At 49.3% G+C, this 24996-nt stretch overlaps 1 protein-coding gene across 4 annotated transcripts in view; it reads left to right on the forward strand.

Moving 5' to 3' along the window:
- The window catches only part of DLG3 (discs large MAGUK scaffold protein 3), a 174369-nt gene that overhangs the window by 32984 nt on the left and 116389 nt on the right, over nucleotides 1-24996 (forward strand). The gene's annotated exons all lie outside the window — the stretch shown is intronic.

Genomic DNA, 24996 nt, shown 5'->3' on the forward strand with positions numbered 1-24996 from the left:
AGCCCGTAACTTCTGGCTGAGCTAGAGCAGATCTTTCAAACGAGACAGTCCATCTTAATTTAAACACTTCAATCCACCCCTCCCTCGGGAAGTTGTTCCAATGGTTAATTACCTCTCTGTTAAAAATGTGCTCCAGCCATTACATCTTGTTCTGCCTTTGTTGGTGCAATTAAAGAGCCCCCAACTATCAGAAATCTTCTCCCCATGTTGATATTTATAGACTATGATCAATCCCTTTCTTAGCTCTTTCTTTGTTAAACAAAATGGACTGAGCTTCTTTAGTCTCTCACTCCAAGGGAGGTTTTCCAGCCCAGAATTCTTTCTTGTCATTTTTTTCTGACCTTTCCAGTTTTTCAGCATCATTTTGACGTGTAGACACCAGAACTGGGGACAATCTGCACTAATGGCCTCACTAATGCCATCTGCAGTGGCATTAGCACCTCCCCGCTGTTACTCAGTATTTCCTTGCTTACATGTCTGAGGCTCACAGTAGCTCTCTTAGCCACCTCATTGCAATGGGGGCTCATGTTAAGTTCATTGTCCACTATGTCCCAAGTCCCGATCAGAGTCACCGCTTCCCAGGCTAACCAGTGGGCCCTTCTCAGTAGAAAAGAACCATATGCTGGGCGTTGGATTAGGACTGGTGTGTGTAATGTAGGAATCTGCTTTACATTTACATTTCAGTTTTCGATTGCCAGTCCTGGAGTCTGAAGCCCTGAATTTATTCCCCCAGGACATTCGCCACTGGCAGTCCAGGCTTTCCACTTGCCCAGCCTCTCACCACGATTCCTCAATCCTACTCTAAAGGAGCTGCCTCTAGGGAAGGTGGAATTCAGTCTGCCTGGGGCTCTGCTGAGGCTACCGATAAAGGGGCAAGCTCTGATGTGGAACATCTTGTTCCACCTGGAACAAGAGACCTACCAGCTCACTGGATGCAGGAGCCCCTTGGTGGGTAGTAAACAACAAACCAGCCCTTTGGTGACTGCAGACTGTAGCTGAATGTGAAGCAGGGACTTAGAGGTGAAAGTCTCCCATCTGCTTTGGGCTCGTTCTGGATGATTCTTGCATTCCCAGTGCCTGAGCCACGCTGCCGCCTCCTCCACTGCAGAGGTGGAAGGGACAGGGAGCAAGGGAAACTGTTAGTAAGAGTGAAGAGGAGTAATGAGTCACTCCAGCTGGATCTCAGTCTGTGGAGGGCCTGGGCAGCAGGAGGAGAGGGAGTGAAATTCACCCTGGGGGAGAGAGCTGGTTGTCAGACTTGCTGGAGCTGGAGATGCTGAGAGCTGCCTCATCAGCAACTGAGGACCCTGCTGGGATCCCAGAGCTCAGGATCTCCTGCTGCCTTTTAGAGAAGCCCACCAGAGTGCAGAGGAGGAAGTCTGAGAGCTAGATGGTTGGTTTGCTCTGTCCTAAAATGAGGGGGGCCACTAAAAGAGCTGCTGCAGCTTCTGAAGGGGGGAGTTGCTGGGGCCTAGGAGGGCTCATATCTGCATCCACTCAAGGGGAGCAGCATGCCCCACGAGAGCGATTCAACAGGCCCTTGGCGATCCTTTCGGAGGGGCAGCTGCTCACACCCCACACAGTGTCTGCTCCCATATGCAGGCTGAGGCCTGTGCTCTCCTGCCAGCCCCTGCTCTCACCTGGCTGAGCTGCTGGGGATGCTTCTCACCACAGCAGGGGCAGCTGCAGATTGACGGGTCCCAAGGGGACTGATAATGGGAACCCGGTGTGTAGGGCTGAGGCATAGCCCTGGGCCCTGCCATGTGAGAGACGGCTGGCTCTGCCCCACTCACTTCCAGAGCCTCATCTTGTGCCAGTCCCAGCGTTAATTCCCCCGAGAACGTCTGTGACCCATCCTGCCCAGGCTGTGTGTGTGGGGGCTGATGAGGAGCTGCCACTGTCTCAGGATGAGGAGACGGGACCCCACAAGGTCTCTGCCCCCCACACAGAAAAAGTTTGTGTTGGGCTTCTCTGCAGGGCAGGCTGCTGTGCAGGAAATGGACATACTGTTTTCTGCCTTCAGCTACATCCTGTCTTATCTTGTGAACCATACATTGAGGTTACCAGGAGAAAAGTGGGTGTTACTGAGGAGCTGCAGTTCTGTATGGGGCTGGATCAGATCCTTTGGCGCTGAGGCTGATCCACAGAGCAAGGCCATGGAGACAGACTTGTGTGTGACTCTGGCATCCGTGCCTAGAAAGGAGAAGCTGGAGCCTTGCTGGAGAATGACGGAGCTGTCTAAAGGAGACTAGTGTGGTGTTAGCCAGAGAGCACAGTGCTGCTGACCAGGGGACACAGCCAGGAGCAGCCCTAGTCGTTTTGCCAGCCATCCCCATGTCGGGGGCCCGTGTTCCTAGGAGGGGTGGGTTTGGGAGCCAGGGAACCAACAGATTCGTGCACACTCCTGCTGTCTCAAACTGCCAGCTGGATATGTGCAAACCTAACTTACCCCGTCCGCCTTGCGAAAGCCTAGTCTACACACGCTTTTGGGACTGACCTGACTGGTTACAGGTGTGGCTTCTTTCCAAAGTTGTTATGTCAGGACAGCCCCTCATGTGGATGCAGTTGTACCAGCAGCAAGGTGCCTTATACGGGTATCACTTAGTGTGAGGGGGCAGCTGCCCCTCACTGGCAGAAAAGGAGTTAAAAGCAGCCCTAGGGAGGCTGTACCAGAGGCAGCCAATTAGAAAGGGGCTGAGAGGAGCAGCCAATCATGGCCTGGCAAGCCCATATAAGAAAGGCTGTAGGCAGAGCAGAGGTCAGTAGTGACTGGAACTTGAGGGGAGAAGCCCAGGCTCCTAGCTGGGGGAAGAAGCCCCAGCACCTGGGGCAATTCAGTGCTGCAAGCAGGGACTGGGGACCTAGGGAGAGCTCCTGGCTGCTAGGGCCTGCAGGCTGAGGCCCTGAGGTAAGGGCAGAGGAGGGTGCTGGAGCTGCATGGCAAGCGGCCACAGGACAACGGACTGCAGTTGCCACTGAGGGAAGTGGCTGGGTGGAGATTGCAGGTCTCCCAGAAGGGGAGACCACAGCGTGTGGCACAGCCAGAGGGCAGTGTCACAAAGAAGATGCTGCTGTCCTGGGAGTGACGTGGGTCCAGGAGCAGAGGTGATGGTGGGTGAGACACCACCAGAAGAGGGTGCAGAGCTAATTCCCAGGACAGCCAGTAGGAGGTGCCGCAGTGGTGAGCCGCACCCTGTCACACGTAAATCTCCTCGCTTGACAGGAACAAGGGATGGCGGGATAAACACTGTTCTCCCGGTGTAACCACATCCACAGGGGGGCGGTACTGCTGCAAGCATATTGGCTCCCCAGGCTTCAGTCCTGCTCAAGACCATTTTCGCTCTGAGTTGGGCCTGTACTGATGTTTCATCCCTTCCTAAATGCTGCTCTTTCCCTGCTCCCATCCAGGGAGCAGAATGCAGGCAGCTGTGGAGATAAAATTAAACCGGAACAATAACGCTGATGAGCCGGTGCTTGGCACCACCAGGCAAACGGTGCTCTCCCCCCACTGCACATCTGTTTCCCACGTGGCTCTGATCCGACTTGGACCTCCTGTCTGTGGGCCTGCCGGTGTGGTCCATCCCCTCCCACAGTCCTCTGCTCTGAGCATACCTTCAGTGAGGTGTTGGCTCCAGCCCTTCCAGCCAGTTTGATTTCCTAGATCTGTGCAGCTACCACTCTAGGACTGTCCTTAGTGTGAGCAACAGCCCGTCTTAACAAGAGGGACACAGAGAGACTATTTCAGAGAGCACATTTCCTGAGTGCTCCGAAATTGCAGGGTTTTGTCAGCCTGCCCAGTTTGGGTTGGGTGGCTGTAACATCTGCTGATTTCTATATGCAGCCTATAAATAGGAAACATCCGTGTGTGGAGATCCTGCCTTATTGACAGTATGTGAGTGAGCAAGGACATTGCTGAATGCACAGCGCAGACCTGGGAGTTACGCAGTAGCTTGCTCTGGGCCCAGCAGGGATAATGGCAGGAGCAGTTTTCCCTGTGTCAGCAGAGCTGAGGGCAAACTGTCCCCCTTTCAGAACTGGCTAGTATTTTATCGGGTGCAAAACAGTGGGGAAATTGCTGTAAAAGCAAACTGTGTGCTAAGAAACGAGCACGGAGTGTGTAACTGCCCCCTGGGAGCAGGCGCTGGCTGCGGTGTATTGTGGTGGTCAGGCCAGTGCACGTGGCTGTGTGAGAGTGAGGCAGGAGACGCTCTGATGGTCTCATAAATCACAGAAAACCCCTTCTCCTAGTTGGGGACCTGCCTCCATGTGTCTCTTCCCCTCCCTAGAGCCAGCACTTAGGTACCCTGATTGGCACTGGGGACAGATACACTAATGTTCCTCCTGAGGTGTCTTTAAGTAGAAAGCAAAGCCAGGTGGTTGTGAGAGGCCATGGGGAATAGCAGCGCGTGTGGGCGGGGGCATTCATGCGTCACTCTGTATTAGCAGGCAAACCTCTTAGCTTCAGTTCATTGGTCCCATGTCACGCATCCATCCTCAGGCCGGCTAGTCCATGTGTGCTGCCGGGGCAGTGAACTCAACCCCTAGGGGCCTGGAGCGTCACGCTGTGCAGCCAGCCTCTCTCGTCCCACCCTGCTCAGAGCGACAGGGCTCAGTTCCAGAGCTGAAAACAGGAACCTGAGGGGCATTTAAAGGGAATTTAAAGAAAGAAGCTGAGTTGTGTGGCAGTGCTGGTGACTCCTTGTCTTTATTGCCTCTTGTATTTGAGCGATTTTCCCCACGCTGTGATTTCTCCGCACTCAAACAGTTAAAGGTCCTACACGAAGCTTGCTCCTGGGGCAGGAGTGGGTGCAAGCCACACGGTTGTGGGCTGTTGTTATCATCGTGGTTCTCAAGAGTCAGAGACACGTACTCCCAAGATCAAACTACTGGGGGGCTCCGGTCTGGCCTGCAAACAGTTAGGCGTTCTGACCTGTCATGCTCTACAGAAATGGCAGTTGTATAACTCCAACGTCCATCCTGCAGTTTTGAATACATAGCTCATGCGAGGTGATGGGAGGGAATAGAAATCCCCATTTTTCTGGCCCCCTGGAACAAAACCGAGAAGGAATAAGCAAGTGAACATGAAGCAGCTGCTTGCTAACCAAACAAGGGCCCAGGGTCCCTGCTTCTGAGATTTTAATACCCATGAATAAAGTCTTTTGCTACAGAAATGGCCCCGATTCATGTAAAAGTCCAGTCAGGCTGCTGGCAAAGAATACAAACCCCACAATGCATCACTGCATGGCTGTGTGGCATGTGCTCTGCTGTTCGTGCCTTTCCCCTCAGAGTGAGATTCCTAGTCTTGTCAAAGGATGGCTCCTGCCCTTGGCCATGCTGAAGCTGTCATTGCAGAATGAACTTCCTGCTGCCTTATTTGGAGGCTGTCAGCTGATCAGTGCCAGCACCAGCCTTGTGACATCAAAGTACCTAGGAATTGCTAATAATAAAGAGGTGAGCAGAGAGGCACCCGGAGCACCGAAGGAGAGTGAAGTTCTCCCTGTTCCCCCGTGGTTATTTTTAGAAATGCTGAGCAGCTATTGCCTATCTCCGACGAGAAAGAAAGCTGTGACCCACTGCCCAGGGGCGTTGATAGCAGCTCTTGCTGGGGTCGATCAGTGTCAGCTGCTGGAATTTAGAAGCTCTTCAGCAATTTTGTGTTTTTCAGTAGAGTGCACAAGTGCAGAAGCCAGAACAGTTGGGGTTCAAGCAAATATTCTGTCTTTGGTGCAAGCTCTGGTCTGAGTGAATTATTCAAACTGCTTCATATAACAATTGAAACCAGTCTGGATGTCTAATCTGCCTGTGTCCAGAGGATGCTGCTGTTAAAGGGGATTTCAGCACTGAATGTGTCCGTGTGAACTCTCACTTTCCTGGACGTTTTGGGGTTGACTGGCTCCAGTTTTACTCGAGGCTCTCACTCTTCCTACCCCAGGGATGAACAAGGAGGCAAGGGAGACGTGTAAACGGCTTCAATAGAGGAGAAAAAGTCAGTAGATTAATGTAATCACCCACTGCTGCCCGTCATCGCGGTATCTGAGCACCATCTGTGTAAATCCGTAGCAATAGCGAAGTCCCTAGTGGACTTCTTGGATTCTCTGGCACTTCTCCATTTCCAAGTATAAAAACACGGCCTGAGGAAGGGTTATTTATTCATTGGTTGGTTAGTTCATTTGTTAGTTTCAAATCTAATTTTGTTTGGTTTGGGGGTTTATTTTATCTTGTGGTGGGGGAAACAGGTAGAAAAGGTGTGTCAGGGTTAGCAGGGAGGGGAAGTGAGGGGCAAGAGGGGATGTCAGTGTCAGGGAGAGGGTGTCAGTGTTGGGGGCAGGGGTGTATGCCAGTGGTGGAAAGGCCTATTCGAAGTGGCAGGTTTCTCAGCGGTCCCTGAGGACGGCCAGACTCTGGATTCATCCCATTTCCTCTGGAGGGTCTCTCTGAAGCCACTTCCCTTGGGTCCGGAATGCTGCGTTCAGCTCCCCAGTGCTCCGTGCTGGGCGCTGAGGTGTGCGCTGTCGTGGAGCAACATGGCCGTCAGGTGGCTCATCTGTCCACATTCACCCCTTAATGTAGCTGGGAATTAATCCAGTAACTGCTCTGAAGATTTCAGAGTAGCAGCCGTGTTAGTCTGTATCCACAAAAAGAAAAGGAGTACTTGTGGCACCTTAGACTAACCAATTTATTTGAGCATAAGCCTTCATGAGCTACAGCTCACTTCATTAGATGCATTCAGTGGAAAATACAGTGGGGAGATTTACATACATAGAGAACATGAAACAGTGGGTGTTACCATACACGCTGTAACGAGAGTGATCACTTAAGGTGAGCTATTACCAGCAGGAGAGCGGGGGGAAGAGAACCTTTTGTAGTGATGATCAAGGTGGGCCATTTCCAGCAGTTGACAAGAACGTCTGAGGAACAGTGGGGGTGGGAATAAACATGGGGAAATAGTTTTACTTTGTGTAATGACCCATCCACTGCCAGTCTTTATTCAAGCCTAATGTAATGGTGTCCAGTTTGCAAATTAATTCCAATTCAGCAGTCTCTTGTTGGAGTCTGTTTTTGAAGGTTTTTGTTGAAGAATTGCCACTTTTAGGTCTGTAATCGAGTGACCAGAGAGACTGAAGTGTTTTCTGACTGGTTTTTGAATGTTATAATTCTTGATGTCTGATTTGTGTCCATTTATTCTGTTACATAGAGACTGTCCAGTTTGGCCAGTGTACATGGCAGAGGGGCATTGGTAGATGTGCAGGTGAACGAGCCTCTGATAGTGTGGCTGATGTGATTAGGCCCTATGATGGTGGCCCCTGAATAGATATGTGGACACAGTTGGCAACGGGCTTTGTTGCAAGGATAGGTTCCTGGGTTAGTGGTTCTGTTGTGTGGTGTGTGGTTGCTGGTGAGTATTTGCTTCAGGTTGGGGGGCTGTTTGTAAGCGAGGACTGGCCTGTCTCCCAAGATCTGTGAGAGTGGTGGGTTGTCCTTCAGGATAGGTTGTAGATCCTTGATGATGCGTTGGAGAGGTTTTAGTTGGCGGCTGAAGGTGATGGCTAGTGGCGTTCTGTTTTCTTTGTTGGGCCTGTCCTGTAGTAGGTGACTTCTGGGCACTCTTCTGGCTCTGTCAATCTGTTTTTTCACTTCAGCAGGTGGGTATTGTAGTTGTAAGAACGCTTAATAGAGACCTTATAGGTGTTTTTGTCTCTGTCTGAGGGGTTGGAGCAAATGCGGTTGTATCGCAGAGCTTGGCTGTAGACGATGGATCTTGTGGTGTGGTCAGGGTGAAAGCTGGAGGCATGTAGGTAGGAATAGCGGTCAGTAGGTTTCCGGTTTAGGGTGGTGTTTATGTGACCATCGCTTATGAGCACCGTAGTGTCCAGGAAGTGGATCTCTTGTGAGGACCAAGGACTCGAGCTGGGATCACTGGTGGACTCGGGGCCAGGGCGGGGACTGGCTGACAGGTTGGTTGTTTTCACAGTGGCCTAAGCTGTGGAGGAGGCAGGCAGCCCCATTTTTGCACCAGCTGCAGCCTGTGCTTTGTTTGCACATTCAGCTACAGCAGCGCATCCTGCATCTCTCTGCCCCACGCCGCGTCACGGCGCGGTCACGTGCTGCCTTTGCCTGGCGCAGCTGGGCAGGGAGCCAGGGATTGTTCGGGGGCTGTGGAAATTCTGTACGTTTCAGTGGTGTTAAAATGAAGGGCCTGGGACTGACCAGCCAGCTCTGCTGTCCCTCTGCCCAGACTTGCTGCCCTTTGCTGTTCTACACCTGGGCTCTCCCTCACAGCTCTGATAACACCTCTGTTGTATCCTGCAACCCTCCCCCCCAACCCTTTCCTATTCCAGTCCTGGTCTCTCTCCAAACCCCTCAGTCCAGAGCTCCCCAGGCTAGCCAGGCCTGGTCTTGTGTGCAAAGTGGGCAATTACTTGGTGTTATGTGGTTGTTCTTTCTGTTGTGGAACAAAATTCCTTTACCAGAGTGTCCAGAGCAGAAAACTGTCTGCCTGCAGCTGCACCCTCTCCCCTACCCAAATGGAGGGGCGGGTCCATGCTTCTGTCTACAACCTCCCTAAGATCTGGGGCGTGGAAGGGGAAATCTCCTGGGTGTGTCACTGTACAACAAACTCCATTTTTAAAAGAACAACCCAAACTTGAACACAGAGTCTGGCAGCCCAGCTGCTTTGTGTTTGGGATGGTGGAGCAGGGGGGACCTCTCTGCATTTTAATGGAGCTGGGCTGCATTGAAACCAGGATGCTAGTTGCAGAGGCAGTACCAGTGCTATTCTAAACGGAGCAGCTAGAATAACTGCTTACAAAGGTATTTAGTCTTTAGGATTTGGAGGATCAGTGTTGAGCGGTGCTGAGATCCTTATCCCTAGCTTTGTAGGCGTATCTTAGAGGAACCTGCTTGAAGGCAAATGAGAGAGATGGATGAGTGCAGGTTTGGAAATGGCCTTGACTCTCTCATAAATTCAAATGACTCTTTGATTCGTCTTTCGAAGACCATTTTTCTTTCCTAAAACTTTTTCCTTAGGTCATGTCTTCATTGCTAACAACCCCAGTGATGTAGATGCACTGATGCAGACTTTCAGTGCAAATGCGTTGCACTGAAAAAAGTGACTTGCACAGGTCCAGCACATCTACATCGTGCGTTTATACTGGTGTTTGTATCCAAATAGCTACATCAGTGCGCTGCACTGGTGCAAAAATCCCAGTGTAGATAAACTCCTCAGTTTTCATCTGTGCCCTGCTTCGGGCAGAGAGGGGCATGGACAGCCTCTTGATGGATTGGATGGCAGGAGGCATGTGTAGTAAATACCACAGGAAGGGCTGTGTGTACATCCTTTAAATATGTGCAGAATGTTACCAAGTTCCCATCTCTGCAGTCATTTCATAGCTAAGACAGACAGATTTTGCTCTTTTAATCCTCTCCGTAAAACCAGTCCCTCCAGCTTCCTAATTACTGTTGTGGATTTTCTTTGATTTGTTAATTTGTGAATATCTTTTCAGTTTTCAGGTGCCCAGAATTGCACTAAGTGATTTAGGATCACAGTCCCATTAAGGAAAAAAGAAAAGGATTACTTGTGGCACCTTAGACTAACAAATTTATTTGAGCATAAGCTTTTGTGAGCTACAGCTCACTTCATCGGATGCATTCAGTGGAAAAAAGCTGTAGCTCACGAAAGCTTATGCTCAAATAAATTCGTTAGTCTCTAAGGTGCCGCAAGTCCTCCTTTTCTTTTTGCGAATACAGATTAACACGGCTGCTACTCTGAGTCCCATTAAGGACAATTGGACTATGCCCCTAAATCACTTGGGTATTTTTGAAATTCTCAGACAGTTATTAATTACACAGAACCGTATATGTGAATAGCACTTTGTAAAGCAACAAAAAAGGAGCCAACAGGGTTATCAGAGGCAGTGTGGCCCAGTCAAGAGGGCAGAGGACTAGAATGAGGGACACCTGAGTTGTAATCCCAGCTTTGTCACTGACTTCCTGTGTAAACTTGGGCAAGTCGCTTTGCTGCTGTGTGCCTCAGTTTCCCCTTCTATTCTTTGTCTATCTTGTTTGTTTAGTCTCTAAGCTCTCTGGGGCTCTTATTGTTTGTACAGTGCCTAGCACAATGAGGCCCCGGTCTTGGCTGAATTTTTTTTACAAATAATTAGTGAAATGAATTGTGGATTCCCTATCCCAAACAGTTCACAGCCTACGCGAGGAAGAGAACAACAGGAGATGATGACATGGGAAGGGGTGCAGGAGAGGATGAAGGCCAAGGTCACTTGGGAGAGAATTGAGGGGTTATGTAGGTTGAGATTGTTTTTAATTGAAATATAGAGAAGACTATAAGCTTCCTTGTGTGAGTGAGTTTGGAAAAGACTTAGAGGAGGGGAATGAGGAATGGCAGATGGGTCGGGAAGGGGGTTCTAGGCGTAGGGTACTTCATAAAGAAAGGGGTGGGAATAAAACATAGTCAGACAGAGATGTTAGCTGACCAAAAAGGGAATGAGCAGGGTAGTGGATGACTTTGAGGGCAAGTATGAGGAGCTTGCATTTGGTTTGGGAGCCAGTGGAGAGAGTTGAGTTGGGGTTGAACACAGGTGTGATATTGAGGTCAAACTGCTATTTTCATAGTTGAATGCTGAAGTCAGACAAGAGCTACCTAGAAGAGGACTGTTCATAGAATATCAGGGTTGGAAGGGACTTCAAGAGGTCATCTAGTCCAACCCCCTGCTCAAAGCAGGATCGATCCCCGACTAAATCATCCCAGCCAGGGCTTTGTGTTGCTTTCCTGGCCAGGTATTTGCATAGACAGTGTCAAATCACCTTGCAAATTTAGGTCTTTTGTGCTGTCCCCAACTGCCACCCAGTCACTGTAATGCTTTTGACACCACATAATATTCTGGTTTTGCTGGTGAGGGTACAGTATGTAGGCAAGAGCACTGCACCTAAAAAAATTATTCCAGTGATTGAAAGTCTGGCAGAAAGCACTGGGTTCCTGGCCTGCAGCTTCTTGGAAGAAATTATCTTTTTAGATTTAATTTCCCGTACATTTAGTTACACAGATGACTTGTAACGCTCCTTGTCACAGTGCTACGTGGTTTCCCAGAAGTGGTGCAGGCTCTTTCCTGCACCCCTCCTTGCTCCCTCAGGTGTTATGTTTGTTTCTTATTCATTCTCCACATGTCAGGTGAATTTTCCCAAGTTGGATCTAATATTTTCGGCAGTGAGAATTTGTGCAGCTGTCTCTTGTGCTTCTGTAACATGTGAGGGATGTATAGTGTTCCCTTCTGGTAGCTGTTCCACACAGAGAATAACAGCCTGTTATTGTTACCAGCTAATTAAGTTATTCTTCAGGTAGTAGAAGCCTGTGTGTTTTGGTGCTCAAGGTCCTGTTTTTAAGCCTTGCTGATAATTTATGGGGAGGGCGGTTACACTTGCGAAGGTTTCAAGGTTTGCTGTTGCTGGGACTGGGAACCCTCTGCTTCTTAAGGCATGGGTGGTGCAGAGAAGAATAAGAAAATGTGATTTACACTGTAAAAGTTCTCTCTATTTTCCAGAGACCTTTGGTTACTGACGCTAAACAGAAGCAATCCATAGCTTAGTCTCGGTTAGGCTGCCTGGGGACCCTTAAACTTATTTCAGTGGTGGCCACATGTTTGAATCACATCAGAACTCTGGACATAAATTCTGTGTTTTTTCTGTTACACTAAACAACCCATCTGTCCTTGGTTTTGAGGACAGAGGAACTGAAATGGTTGATAAGAACAGTGTACCTTTAAGAGAGACAAGTCAACTGGCTGCTGCAGCTTCAGCGTGCCACTTGATTGGCTGAGAAACTAGCAGGCAGGCTGAAGGAGGGGGCAGCCATTCAGAAATTTCCTGCATTACTGCCTTCTTTAAAGGGGACAGAAAAGGGGAGAGTAGCTGAAGGAACATCCGATGAAGTGAGCTGTAGCTCACGAAAGCTTATGCTCAAATAAATTGATTAGTCTCTAAGGTGCCACAAGTACTCCTTTTCTTTTTCTGAAACCTGAAGGAACATCCTAACTTTCCACCCCAGTCTGTGAAACATGAGACTCCTGACCCTCCCTTCCTTTTGGGGTGTCTCTGGATCCGGGTGCCTCCTGCTGGGTCCCCCAGGCTCCCAGTGGCCGCACTTTATGTAGTTCCAATTCAGTAAGGAGACTGAGTCCATTAAACAGAATCGCTTGGAAGATTCTTAGCGAATGAACTCCAGATAGTTTATTAGCTGCTGCAGGGACAAACATAACCAGAATTTCACGAGGCTGAGGGGCCGGGAAGAGTGGCAGCAAACAAATAATGAGCAATGTATTTCAATCAGTCCAGCAGCACCCAGGATTTCTGGTTATCCAGTCACCTTTCCAGTCTGGCCTGTTCAGAGGTCTTGTTCCCTGTCTCAGCAGGGATATTTTCTGGGCTGGGATGTGATGATGACACAGCCCCTGCCCGGAGATCATTAAGGCTCAGCTGGTGTTTTTGGTTTTAAACCCAGATTCTCTTGAGTTTTTTGTGTCATGACCATTTCAAATCGCCTTGGGTGGGAGGTAGGGCCTGATTCTGCAGTGTGCTGAGCACTTTCCACTCCTGATAGTTTGAGTGGGAGGTGAAGGCGCTCAGCACCTCACAGGAGGATCCCTTGGTGTGCAAGTTGGCAGCCTCCATCTCCTGTTCTCCTTTTGTGCCCTACAGGGAGCCTTTACCTGTTTTCTCTTATCTGCAGACAGCTCCCCTCCTCCCTCAGGGCCCTACAAGCTGCAACCTCCCTTCTGTGGAGGAGGGTCAGAGGAGATTCCTTTGTCATCCAGGCTTCTAGAGCAGCTGGCAGAAGTTGCCCCCTCCTCGGAGGCTGGGTATGCTCTGCGCCTGCCTGCTTCCACGCCCTGTCAGTCCAGAAAGCAAACAGGTCTCAGGCTTGGTCGTGCTGAGCACACTCTGCAGGCCCAGGCCCAGGAACCTGCCATTAAGGCAGCAATAGTTAAACCCCATGAAACCAGTTGTGGATTGCAACTCCACATGGATCCTAATTGGAAGCTGCTCTCACACTGGCCTGTGGGAGCTCTTGCTTGGAAATGGGAGATTTTTGCTGTCTGCAGGAAGACCTTAAAGGGGACTCTGCCCATTTGGTATTTCTTTCCCTTTAGGATGGCTTTGCGGCAGAGCTCAGTTCCTGTGAGCCCAGCATGGTCTGGTTGGGGAATGCTTCAGAGTGGCAAGTGTAACTCGGGCACTGGGACCAGGGGGCAAATCCCACAGAGCCTGCACAAAGCCCACTGAGATCAGTGAATCTTTCTCTCGATTTCAGTGGGTTTGGGGTCAGGCACCTGGCTCCTAGGTGATCTAGCTGACTTGGGAATAGCACTGATGTGTTCCAGAGGGAGTTGCTTGCTTTGGTTGAAAGAACTGGCTGGTCTGGTAGGAGGAGATAAAATAAGGGACTTTAGAAACCGGCTCCCAAGTTCCCCTCCCAAACTCGGAATGATTAAGTTACCAAAGTCTGAAAATTAGCAGCTGTTTGTCACGATATTTTCTATGTATTCAAAGCCCCCTTGTTACTTCTGTTGTCAATTCCTGCTAAGGCTGAATGTGTGAACGTGTCTGATACCTGCATGGGACTAGTGAGGAATGGGTGAAAGGAAATGGGGAAGCATCACCAATTCAAAAATCAATAGTCAGGACCAAAAAATCTTGATTTTTGTTTCAAAATCACAAGATCTTAAAAATAGATCTCTTTCTTTGTTTTCTGGCTTTTGAGCCTTGAGGCTGCACTTGGGTCATGTGTTCAAGCTTTTCTCTGCAGAGAGGCCTGGAAACTTCCCTTTTCTTTTTTTTTTTTTTAATGAAATTGAGATTGTCATGTAATTATGACCCAAGGCACTGGGCCTTTAAGAAAAACACCAAATATCACGAGACTCGTGAAAATATCATGTTAATGTCACCCTTTTGGAATAAGGGCTTGTTTTATCCGTGTGTCTTGTATGACACTGACAGTGTCCTTGGTGCTTAAAGTGCAGGTCTGTTCTGAAATGTGAATATGTAAAAATGGGCTCCTTATCAAAGCTGCTCCCATGGCACATACAACCATAGCAATGTCGGGCTGGAAGGGACCCCAAAACTACACATACCCAGTTTTTAAACCTTTCCTCAGGTTTTCTTTAACTTTTTATCATTTTTGTAATTCTTCTCTGGACTCTCTTCAGTTTGTCCACACTTTCCTAGACTGCAGTGCCCAGAATTGGACACAGAACTCCAGCTGAGGCCTCACCAGTGCCAAGCAGAGCAGGACAGCTATCTCCTGTCTCTTACAAACAACACTCCTGTTAATCAACACAGGATATTAGCTTTTTTCACAGCTGCATCACATTGTTGACTCATTCAATTTGTGATCCACTGTCACCCGCAGACCCTTTTCAGCAGTATTACCACTTGGCCAATTATCCCCCATTGTGTAGTTGTGCATTTGATTTATCAAGTGACGTATTTTACATGTGTGTACTGAATTTCATCTTGTTGAACTCAGACCATTTCTCCAAATTGTCCAGGTTGTTTTGAATTCCAATCCTGTCCTCCAAACTGCCTGCAACTCCTCCCAGCCTGGTGTCCTCTGCAGATTGCATACGCATACTCTCCACTCCATTATCACAGTCATTAATGAAGATATTAACTAATACCAGATTAATGCAGAGTTGTTTTCTCATGCCCACATATGTTGGTAGCAGAGATGCTGCTGGCTTTAGTGAGGAAAATTAGTATTCCCTTCTTTTCCTTTCTGTTGGCACTACAGAGCCAGTGCAGGTACAGGAGGGGGGCCAAGTTCTGTTCCTGCTTGTGTGTCATCAACAGAATTGCTTCCTAAGCTCTGAGAGACAAGGTGCGTGAGGTAACATCTTTCATTGGCCCAAATGCCGTTTGTGACAGAGAGAAGCTTTTGAAGTAAGAGTTCTCCTTCGTACTAAGTTCTCATCGGTTACACTTGTGCAACTTCACTGGAAGCCAGTAGGTTCGCACAGGTGTCATTGAAGGCAACATTTGTCCTGCAGAACCTTTTATTACTGAGGAGGAGGAAGGAAAAATCCAGCCTGATTCTGAGAGCCCTGGGGGTGCTTGTGGCGCTGGCAGTCAGAAAAAAATGTCATTTGACTTGTAAATTGAGCATATTTTATTGGGTGTCAAGGCGAGATGCTAAATGTAGAATCCCATGATTTCATTCATAGTCCTTGTTCAGGATAGAAAGACACTTTAGCTAATAGATTTCAGAGTAACAGCTGTGTTAGTCAGTATTTGCAAAAAGAAAAGGAGTACTTGTGGCACCTTAGAGACTAACCAATTTATTTGACTTTCCACAGTATGCCTCCGATGAAGTGAGCTGTAGCTCACGAAAGCTTATGCTCAAATAAATTGGTTAGTCTCTAAGGTGCCACAAGTCCTCCTTTTCTTTTTACTTTAGCTAATAATAACCATGCAAGCCCCAGGAAATTCTGAGGAAAAGTCCACGCCATGTTTTTATCTCACCACCTTCCAGTTAGGTATTGCCATGACACTCCCCCTTAGGAAGGGGGCCTCAGAATAGGCAGCAATCTCCTAGCCCTGCAAGCTCACTCCAGACCTGCGGACAGAGCCTGCCCTCATGGCAAACTGTACCCAGCCGTGAGGGGTTTTTTATGGCTTCTGTGCAATGTGACAAGGTTTAGTAGCCATGTGGGGTGAGAGATCCCTTCTCTGGTGGTAGCACCCTACCCCCAACAGGTTTCTGGAGAGAACCTACTACCCCTGTGTCCATTGCAGTGAGGTATTCAGCATCCACAGGGGTTAAACAATTGGATTGACTTGGCAGAGGTCTCTAGTTACTCTACCAATGAACCCCTCAGGGAGCATATAACTTGCTGACCTGCTGTGGAAAAGAGCCTAGGGAGTCACAGAGACTGGCCCCAGGGAAGGACTCTGGTCCAGATAGCTGGAAGAGGGAATTTCTCTGCAGGGTAGTTCCTAGGGTTTCCTTTCTTGTTGTTGGTGGTTTAAAAAACAAAAAGGTTTAGATAAAGGATTGTAGCAGAAGCCCCTGTCCTGGGATCCTAGGGAATGGGGCCCTGGGGGGGGTCTCATGATATTGTAGCAAAAAATAGAGCCCCTAGCAAGTGACTGTTACAGAGGGGGTACTTGGACTCTGTTTGTGGAGTCTGCAGCTGGGCCCCGCAGCGAAGAGAATAATGCAACAATCCCACTCCCCCCGTCGTCACAACTGCAGCGTGCATTTGGTTTGCCTTATTTTTAGTCACAAAAATGAACTGTGGGTGCTTAGTGCAGAGCCTCACCTGTTGATTCTGGGAGTAAAAGCTGTAGGAATTGGCCCAATGGCTGTGGGTAACACGTCCGGAATTGTCCCATAGAATGAAAGTGTTTTTGGCTTGGGGAGGAGTAATCGGTTTGGCAGAAGCACCTTGGGGTGCTGCATGCAACCAGTTCCCTGGGGTGTCCAGTTATTATTGTCGCTCTGTGTACTTAGCCCCGCATGAATTACTCCTTGGTGGTTGTAGGGAAACCCAGACTCAGCATTTAACATTTATTGTTCTTGCCTTTTCCAGCTCTTGTCATGTGCACCCCCGACTCATGTCATGCTAGCCTTGATCCCGTTTGTCTGCTTCTCCCACAGCCTGGGCTCTTTAATGTCCTTGCAGAGCAGACAGCATCTTGGTTGTGAAGGTCTCAGCTGAACAACCCACATGCAGTAAGTTGCGAATCAACTTTGCTGAGTTGGGAGACTGTCATTCTAGGGAGTCAGAACGAGGTGCCCAGCATTCAGATCATTGCATTACCTCCTCTCCCACTCCCTCCCTTTCGACCTAGTCTCACTAAAACATTACCTCCTCGGTGCTCCCATCTGTTGGGTTAATGGCTGCAGACTCTGCTGTCTCCAATTTCTTACTTCTCTGCGGCTGCAGAGTATGTGGGAGATATCAGAGTGCCTAGCCCTCAGAATGCTGCGCTTTCAGCACCTACTCTAGGTTGCACGTATCAGAGGGGTAGCCATGTTAGTCTGTATCCACAAAAACAACAAGGAGTCCGGTGGCACCTTAAAGACTAACGTAAGTATTTATTTATCAAATAAATCTGTTAGTCTTTAAGGTGCCACCAGAATGCTCATTGTTCTTGTGCTCTAGATTGCTGTGGCTAACAGAGAGAGACACCCAAGGTAAAACTGTCCAAAGGTTTATCCCAGAAGAGTAAACCCAGATTGTCCCCACTCAGTTCTAGACACAGTACTTCCCGCTGCATGCAATTATTACCTTCTTTCACAGAGATCGCCCATTTCCAGGAGGGCCTTGTAGGCTCCAAAAATCAAAAGAGCCCAGAGCTGGACCAGAGAACACAAGACTCTCCTTCCAAGAACTGAGCCCGTTCCCACAGAAGCACTGACAGCCATCAGGGCACCTTATTGGACTCTGATCCCTGCCTTTCCTGGGTGGCAAAGGAGCACAGAAGCCCTGGGGGCTCAACTACCAGAGACTGTCAGCACCTGTGAGAAGGGGAATCAGCTGCACACTGTAAAACAAGCCAAAGTCCAACCAGTCCTAGAGAAATTGTCGTTGCTACATTCAACAGACATTGCGGCCTGCGGCCCAGTGTCACCTCTGTTTCTCGGGGCCGCTAATCAAGAAGCTTGCAAAAGCCAGTCTCTCGAGTGGCATGAGTTAGCTGTCAATGTTCAGGATCCCTCTCAGTTGGGCATCGGGCCCGGGCACAGTACAGAGAGAAGCAGCATGTGTTGCTTTTGGATGATTTCCTCCTGCCCAGAGACAAGGGGAAGCCATCCGCATTTCCCTTGCTTAGTCTTTCTGCAGTGTTTGATGCTGTTCCCCACACACTCCTGTCCCACCGCTGAGGGTATGTCTACACAGCAGCTGGGAGCGAGCCTCCCAACCCAGGGAAACAGACTCACACTAGCAGAGCTGGAGCTCGTGCGGTAAAAATAGCAGTGTGGACATTGCAGCTCGGACTCCCGGGCCTACAGCCAGCTGCAGTGTAGACATACCCTAAGGGGCTACAGCATTATTATTATGGGCAAGTATTCTACCTCCAAATCCTCTCTTCAGGAGTCCCACCATCCCCTGTACTTTCCCTATATTATTCTACATCGATATAAAGCCTTTCAGAGAGACCGGGAGACAATATTGACTAAAGTGCCAGCAGTATTCAGACAAAACCCAGATGTACACCTCCTTCGCATCAGACATGAATAGCACCATCTCTCAGTGCATGGCTGAAGAGAGCACCTGGATAAAGAGCAGGTGGCTAAAGCTGAATTTGGCAGGAAGGAGGAAGAGCATCAGAATAACCCTTCCCTTCTGTGTAATATCCCCCATTAGCAGAGCTTTAGTGCTTGGCTCCGCTAACGGGGCTTGTGTTAGTGAAATCAGGTCCTTGGACTCAGCACTGCTGCTGGATGCCCAAATAGCCAGGATGGCAAAAGCCATCCACAATTGTCTTGTGACTGGCCAGAACATGGAGTCCTGACCTGTCGGACGCAGACCTGACCCTGGAGATCCAGGTATTTGTGTCTTGGAGGCTCAACTGCTGCCACTCAGAAAATTGAGGGCTGAAGCCACTCGCTGGCTGGACCAAAGTCCAGTCACCCACCCAGCCAGGCAATTCTGATCTCCATGAACAACATGGCCTCAGTGCTGCTCTCAGCATGGCTCCCTATTGAAGAATCCAGTCACCTTTTTTATTTGGATTATTCTGCTTTTTAAACAAGTTTTTATTTTTAAAAAAGAAAAGTAAAATGCTTCCTCTTTCCACGGTGTGAGTGAACGAATCAAGACCGTTCCACCAGCCTTTGATGGAGAACGGGGATGTGGCTGGGTCAAAGATGTGGGGATCAGGACTCCAACATTACAGTCTTTGCCCTGCCATCAGACCACTGTGCAACGTTGGCTAAGTCACCTCACTTCCCTATGCTGAAGTTTCTTTGGGTGAAAACTAGGATCACTTTGCTGAAGGTGTTGTGAAGATTGACTGATGTTTGCAAAGTGCTTTGAGATCCGAGTGTGCAAAGAGCTGCTATTATGTGATCTCTTTTCTGTAAGAATTGGGGACTATTTCCTACTCTGTGCAAAGTGTTGCTGAGACAGATGTTTGCAGCCCTTTTATTGTGCATAGCTTACCTGTGTGGATGAGACTAGCTGCCACCGGAAAAAATGAGGGCAACTGGTAAAGAGCAGTGCAAGTCCTTTGCAATGGATATGGACCTTTAGAGCAATGAGAACAGCAGGAGACAAATGCGGTTAACTGTAGAAAAGCATGAAATAAGCAACAAATTTGTGCAGAGATGAAGGTGCAGCAGTTGTAGAGCAGATGTGCGGGGATTTGGAGAATGATACATGATACATGAGACAGGAAGTGAGCACCAGTAAGAGTTTCAGAAGAGGAGGATGCAAGGTTAGGATGTATTCTGGCCATTCGGTAATGGTGATAAGTAGTTTACAGATAATGGAGATGTGCGGGGGGGAAACAGAGGTTTGGATCATGGATGCCTCCAAGTTTTCTAGCCTTTGAGGGAAGGAAAGTTGAGTTAAGGGGAGCGGTATCCGCACTGGAGACAAGGCATGGAGAGGATTCCACCCGAGACTGCCACATGGCTATCGTGTCTGAGGAGTTCAACAGAGATGGAGCAGGCAGCATGGAAGCCTGGATGCTAGTGAGGAGAAACGCCATTCCTGCAGGAGGCCATGTTCAAATCTATTGATGGAAAACAGAGATCCTAATGCTTCTCTTAATTGTTCCTAATACACACGCCTATTACCAAAGTTCCCTCTGTTGTAATCCTCCTCCTTGGCCATTGCCTCTGCCCCCATCCCCCTTTCCTTCAGTCCTTCCTAGTTAGACTGTCATGTCACATGCATGTCTGACTTCACTGCAGGGCTGAGGAGCAGGAAAGAGGAAACCATTGCCAAAATACAAGTAGTGGTAGCCGGAGAAGGTGCCTGGGACAGCCCCAGCCAACGAGAGAAGGCAGCTCTTTGTGTAAAGCAGTGGATTTCCCCCAAGTATGATTTTAATGTTTCTCCCTTTAAGATTAGTCCAGTCCCTCCATGAGGTGGACCTCCAGGTCCGATGTCACCCCACCACCGAGAAAGAGCTCTCAGATATTCGTGGATTAGTAAATGAAATGGGCCTCCTCATTACCCTGCTAGCATCAAGTCAGGCTCGTTCATCTCCCGCTCCAGCATGATCACCCTGCTGTTTTGGGGGGGACTTACTTCAGCTTCTGACCTTTTGGTTTTGGAGCAACAATTCATTGTTAGTATTTTACAATATCCACGAAGAATTTCCTGGTGATGTGTGAGTGAGGTGTATCTGAGGAAAGCTTAACCAGTCCATGTGGTGGTGTAACTAGCTGGATGAGAACTCTGGCTTCACTCTGGAGTTGCTGCTGGCTGTCCCTCCGGCTCACAACTTGCTGCTCTGCTTGGTGCTGTACGTGTGAGAATCCTCTCAAGCAGAAGGGAGAGCACCAGTTTCTTTAATGCCCCTGCCAGCCTCCTCACAAGGCAGCCTCCTCCTTCCATCTCCTTTTAGTCTGCTACTCCTGGCCCTGGCACGTCGGCTGCTAAAGCGTCGCATAGCGATTGCCAGACTGGATCAGAGCTGGGGTCCATCTAGTTCAGTATCCTGTCTCCAACTGTGGTCAGCACCAGATGCCTCAGAAAACAATGCAAGAAAATCTGCAACTGACAGATGGGGGATAATCTGCCCCCCAGGAAGGTTGCATCCTAATCTGTAAAAATTAGGGATTGGTTTACACCCTGAAGCTTGAAGTTTTATAGCCATCCCAAACCTTAGCCCCCATCTTTCTTCACTAGTTATTATAACTCTGGATATTCTTATTATCCATATACATGTCCAATCCCTCTTGATTTACTAAATTCTTGGCCTCAACAACATCCTGTGGCACTACGTTCCACAGTCTAATTATGTGTTGCCTGTAAAAGGATTTCCTTTCACTCAATGCACGACTAGCCTAACTGCTTAGACTGGCTCTTTCAGTGAACCCTGGTATGGAATGAGGAACCCCACTACAGGGTTAAGGGTATGTCTGTGATGCCCCCTTGCGGGACTGGCAGACGCAACAGCCATTATTAAACCAGAAGAGCTGACTTATGTGCTGGTTTGCAGAGAACTTTGGGCTTTCCTAGGCTTGGAATTGTATTTGGCTTCTGTGTGTGCTGACTTGGGGTGGGCCTGGGCTCTCTCAAAGCCTGTGGGGGTAGAGGTGGCATGACGAATGTTCATAACTTGGTAGCGTGTGTAATTTTAACCTGAACACACACAAGCCCCCTAGGAACCTGCGTCACAGCCCCCTTGGAGTTAAACAAGTGAGGGGCTCCGCAGATGACGGGGAAACTTCAATCTACTGCTCAGCCCCACGTCAGCGACATACAGTGGGGGCTTCACACATCTCAGCTGGGGCCTGGGGTTGGTCCTTTGGGTCCCCATGTGTGCCACATCTTAATCAAGAGTGTTTGTCCATCTCCCCTCCTTCTGCGATCGCGCAACATCCTTGTAGCGACTCCAGCAATTGCTCAGGGGGGAAGTGACATTAGGAAAATATTTCTGTATGTTTAGCTCTTTGTTGCAGTTAACAGCTGGAAACCAGGCAGAGCAGCCAGTGCCGTCCGTATTATTTATTTGTGTTGCACAGCCAGCCAGAAACCCCAGTCAGTATTAGGACCCGTGGTACTAGTGGATGTACAAACGCATAGCAAGAGACAGTCCCTGCCTCGTAATGCCTGCAGCCGGAGTCAAGAGAAGACACAGCAATGCGAGCATCAGGACTGTGCACACCCCAGGAGATGCTCCGTGGACCAGCACTGTCTGCTGTCGTGCTGTAGGAGCAGCACTTATGTGTCCCAAAGGAGCGGGGGAAGTGGGGATTAAAGTGGGTAAAAATTGAGCCATTTGGATTTCTCAGCATCTCCTAACACCCACTGGCAGTGGTTCCGAGCTTTGTCTGATGGGTGGCAGCAGCTCCCTGGGCTCTGGGCCAGGGAAGAAAGGTGTATTCGTTATTCACCTTTCTCACACACTGAGCATTCCAAGGGGAAGCTGCATACTGAGTGGGAATTTCTCGTGCTCTTAGTATCTCCATCTCCGCTTGGGTTTTGGTACCTGGAGGTACACTGAGCTAGTCCCAGCAACTCTTTCATTGTATAGAATCATAGCACAGAAATGATCACAGCTAGGCTCTGTCTAGTCCAGGCCTGGGGAGCTGGGGCAGGACTGTTCTCCTCAACAGTCTCCAGGGCCTTATCCAGTCTAGTTTTAAATATCCCAATTGGTTCCTCCCTTCTTCCCGCTGGAGACAGTCCCGCAGGCTAACAGATCCTTCAGTGTCAGGACATTTGTCTTGGTGTTTCATGTTTTCACTGTTCGTTGGCATCTGATCTGGTTATCTAGGTTCTAGGCTCGTGCTATTACTGTTTTCATCCCATCGCTCCTAACAGCGTACACCTGTACTACTGCTCTAAACAATTCCTCTCCCACCTGGGTGTGGATTACACCGTTCAGATACTTACAAGCTTTTTTCAGTTTTCCCCCTTAGCAGGAGTGTAACCTAACTAAACATATTCCTGTGATTGTCCCTTGTAGCTTGGCCCCCGATCATTTCAGTGACTCTTCTCTGAACTCCTTCCAATTTTTCACTTTCTTCCTAATACAGAGGTGACCTGTATTCCAGGGGTCATCTGTAAATACCTACGTGGGGAACAAATACTTAATAATGGGCTCTTCAGTGTAGCAGAGAAAGTTACAACACGATCCCCTGGCTGAGGTGAAGCTGGACAATTTCACACTAGAAATAAGGTGTCAATTTTTAATAGTCAGGGTAATTAACCACTGGAGCAGCTTACGGAGGGTCCTAGTGGAGTCTCCATCATGGGCAATGTTTAAATCCAGGTTGGAGGTTTTCTAACAGCTCTGCTCTCTGAATTCTTTTGGGGCAGTTCCGCCACCTGTGTTATGCAGAAGGTCAGACTGGGTGGTCACGGTGGGCGCTTCTGGCCTTGGAACCTAGGAATCTGTGCACAGAGCACTGCCCTCTGCCTGCCCACAGCCCCAAAACAAGCTGCTTCTACCGTCCCATGGTGATGGGGCTCTTTGAGGATCCATCCTTTTGACTGGCCGCGCACACACACACACACACGCACCCCCCCGGGATATCGGCGTACGTGGAAATGGAAGGGACGGAAGCACAACACCGGTGCAGGAATGAAGCTCTGTAAAACACGCCTAACACAGGAGATAGAGCTTTGATGCCCCCAGATGAGAGGGGCTGGTGCTGTGGGGTGAATCCATTATCCTTTCACCTCTGCGTTCCCAATCTAGCTTGAGTCACAAGTGACCTTGAATTTAGTCTCATCCTGACCCCAATTTGTGTATATCACAACACCACCGCACAAATCAGCGGGACTGTCCATCTCTGCTCTAGGTCTGTAATAGCAGGGTAGGGGTGGGCTGGGATGGCTGGGGGGGTGGGCGCAGGAGGGGGTTACCGTGTGCAGGTGGGCTGGGATGGCAGGCAGCAGCAGGGTGGGACTGAAGGGTGTCAGGGGTGGTGGCTGGGGGGGTGGGCACAGGAGGGGGTTACCATGTGCAGGTGGGCTGGGATGGCAGGCAGCAGCAGGGTGGGACTGAAGGGTGTCGGGGTGGTGCCTGTGGGGAGCCCTGAAATAACAGTGGGAGCTGCAAGACTAAGATTCCTGGTAGTGCTGTGTGGGTTCCGAGGCGGAAGTGACCAGGAAGTTTGCATGTCCGGATGGGGACAGGACTGCACTGGGAAGGGTGACTACATGTCAGGAATGAAATGCGTTTGCAGAGTTGTGTTGTGGAAGGTGGGTCCAGCATCTGCCTGTGCTCCCTTTGATCCCAGCACTGAGTCTACCCACTGAAAATGTGTTCTCCTCCCTGCTTGTGCTAAAAGAGAAAACACCAAGCGTTCTCCTTTCCAGTAATGATAGAGGGCCCAAAGCAAGAACATAAGGATTTAACGATTTCCCTCTATTCTTAGCTTCCCTCCATTGTGCCCAGGTGTTGCAGCGCATGGGGTACAGAGTGATAGGCCCCTGGCTGTTTGGAAAGCAAATGAGCAGGCAGCCTTCCCTGGAATTCCCTGTCATGAGGGAAGAGGCCTCCTGAGTTTGTTTTAATGTAGATTCTGGATTTACGGTGCAGTGGTTACCATGATACACCTTCCAGTTTTGCTTTAGATAATTACTGTTGCTTCAATGCATTCAATATTCCCTCTCTGTTCCCTGTCCTGTATATTGGGAGCATTGCAAATAGTGACGGTACTTTATATGTAGTTATTTTAACTACAGTTCTGAAAGGTGACCACTGTACATGGCATTTGGGTGTCACCCAACTGCGAGATCAAAAGGGTATTGTGTGTGTAGGCTGTAGAATGACAAGAGTATCCCTTGCTTCTCTTAGTGATCTCCTGGGCCTTTTCCACCGGTAACTTCTGTGGATTTTGTGGGATTTCTGACCGAGTCATTTCGGCCAGGACAGGTTTTTGCCCCTTTTTTCCCAGCACTGTGATTGGCAGCTGGCTCCATGAGGGGGCTGAATGGTGCAGCAGGCTCCAGGGGTAGGAATGAGGCAGCTGTGTCTTTAAGGGCCTGCTGTTTAACATTCTCGCTGCTGCTGATGCTGCCCTGTGCTGTGATTGGCTGAGGGCCGGGAGAACGGGGAGGCTGGAGATAGATGCTCTCGCCTTCTCCCTTCTTGTCCAGGGACCAGAAACAGCAGAATCCTCCAGCCCAAGCCCTGCAGGTGAAGCCAGCTACCTTCTTCCTACCCCCTGCACATACCCACTGAGGGAGCCTGACTGCGCACACGGCTGCCAGGGCCAGGGACTCCTCTGCCACGGACCCTCACTGGGGAAGCAGCAAAGCAGCTAAATGAAGCAAGGCAGAGAGCTGATTGCAC

The sequence above is a fragment of the Natator depressus genome, chromosome 9 (assembly GCF_965152275.1).
Source record: "Natator depressus isolate rNatDep1 chromosome 9, rNatDep2.hap1, whole genome shotgun sequence".
Lineage (NCBI taxonomy): Eukaryota > Metazoa > Chordata > Testudines > Cheloniidae > Natator > Natator depressus.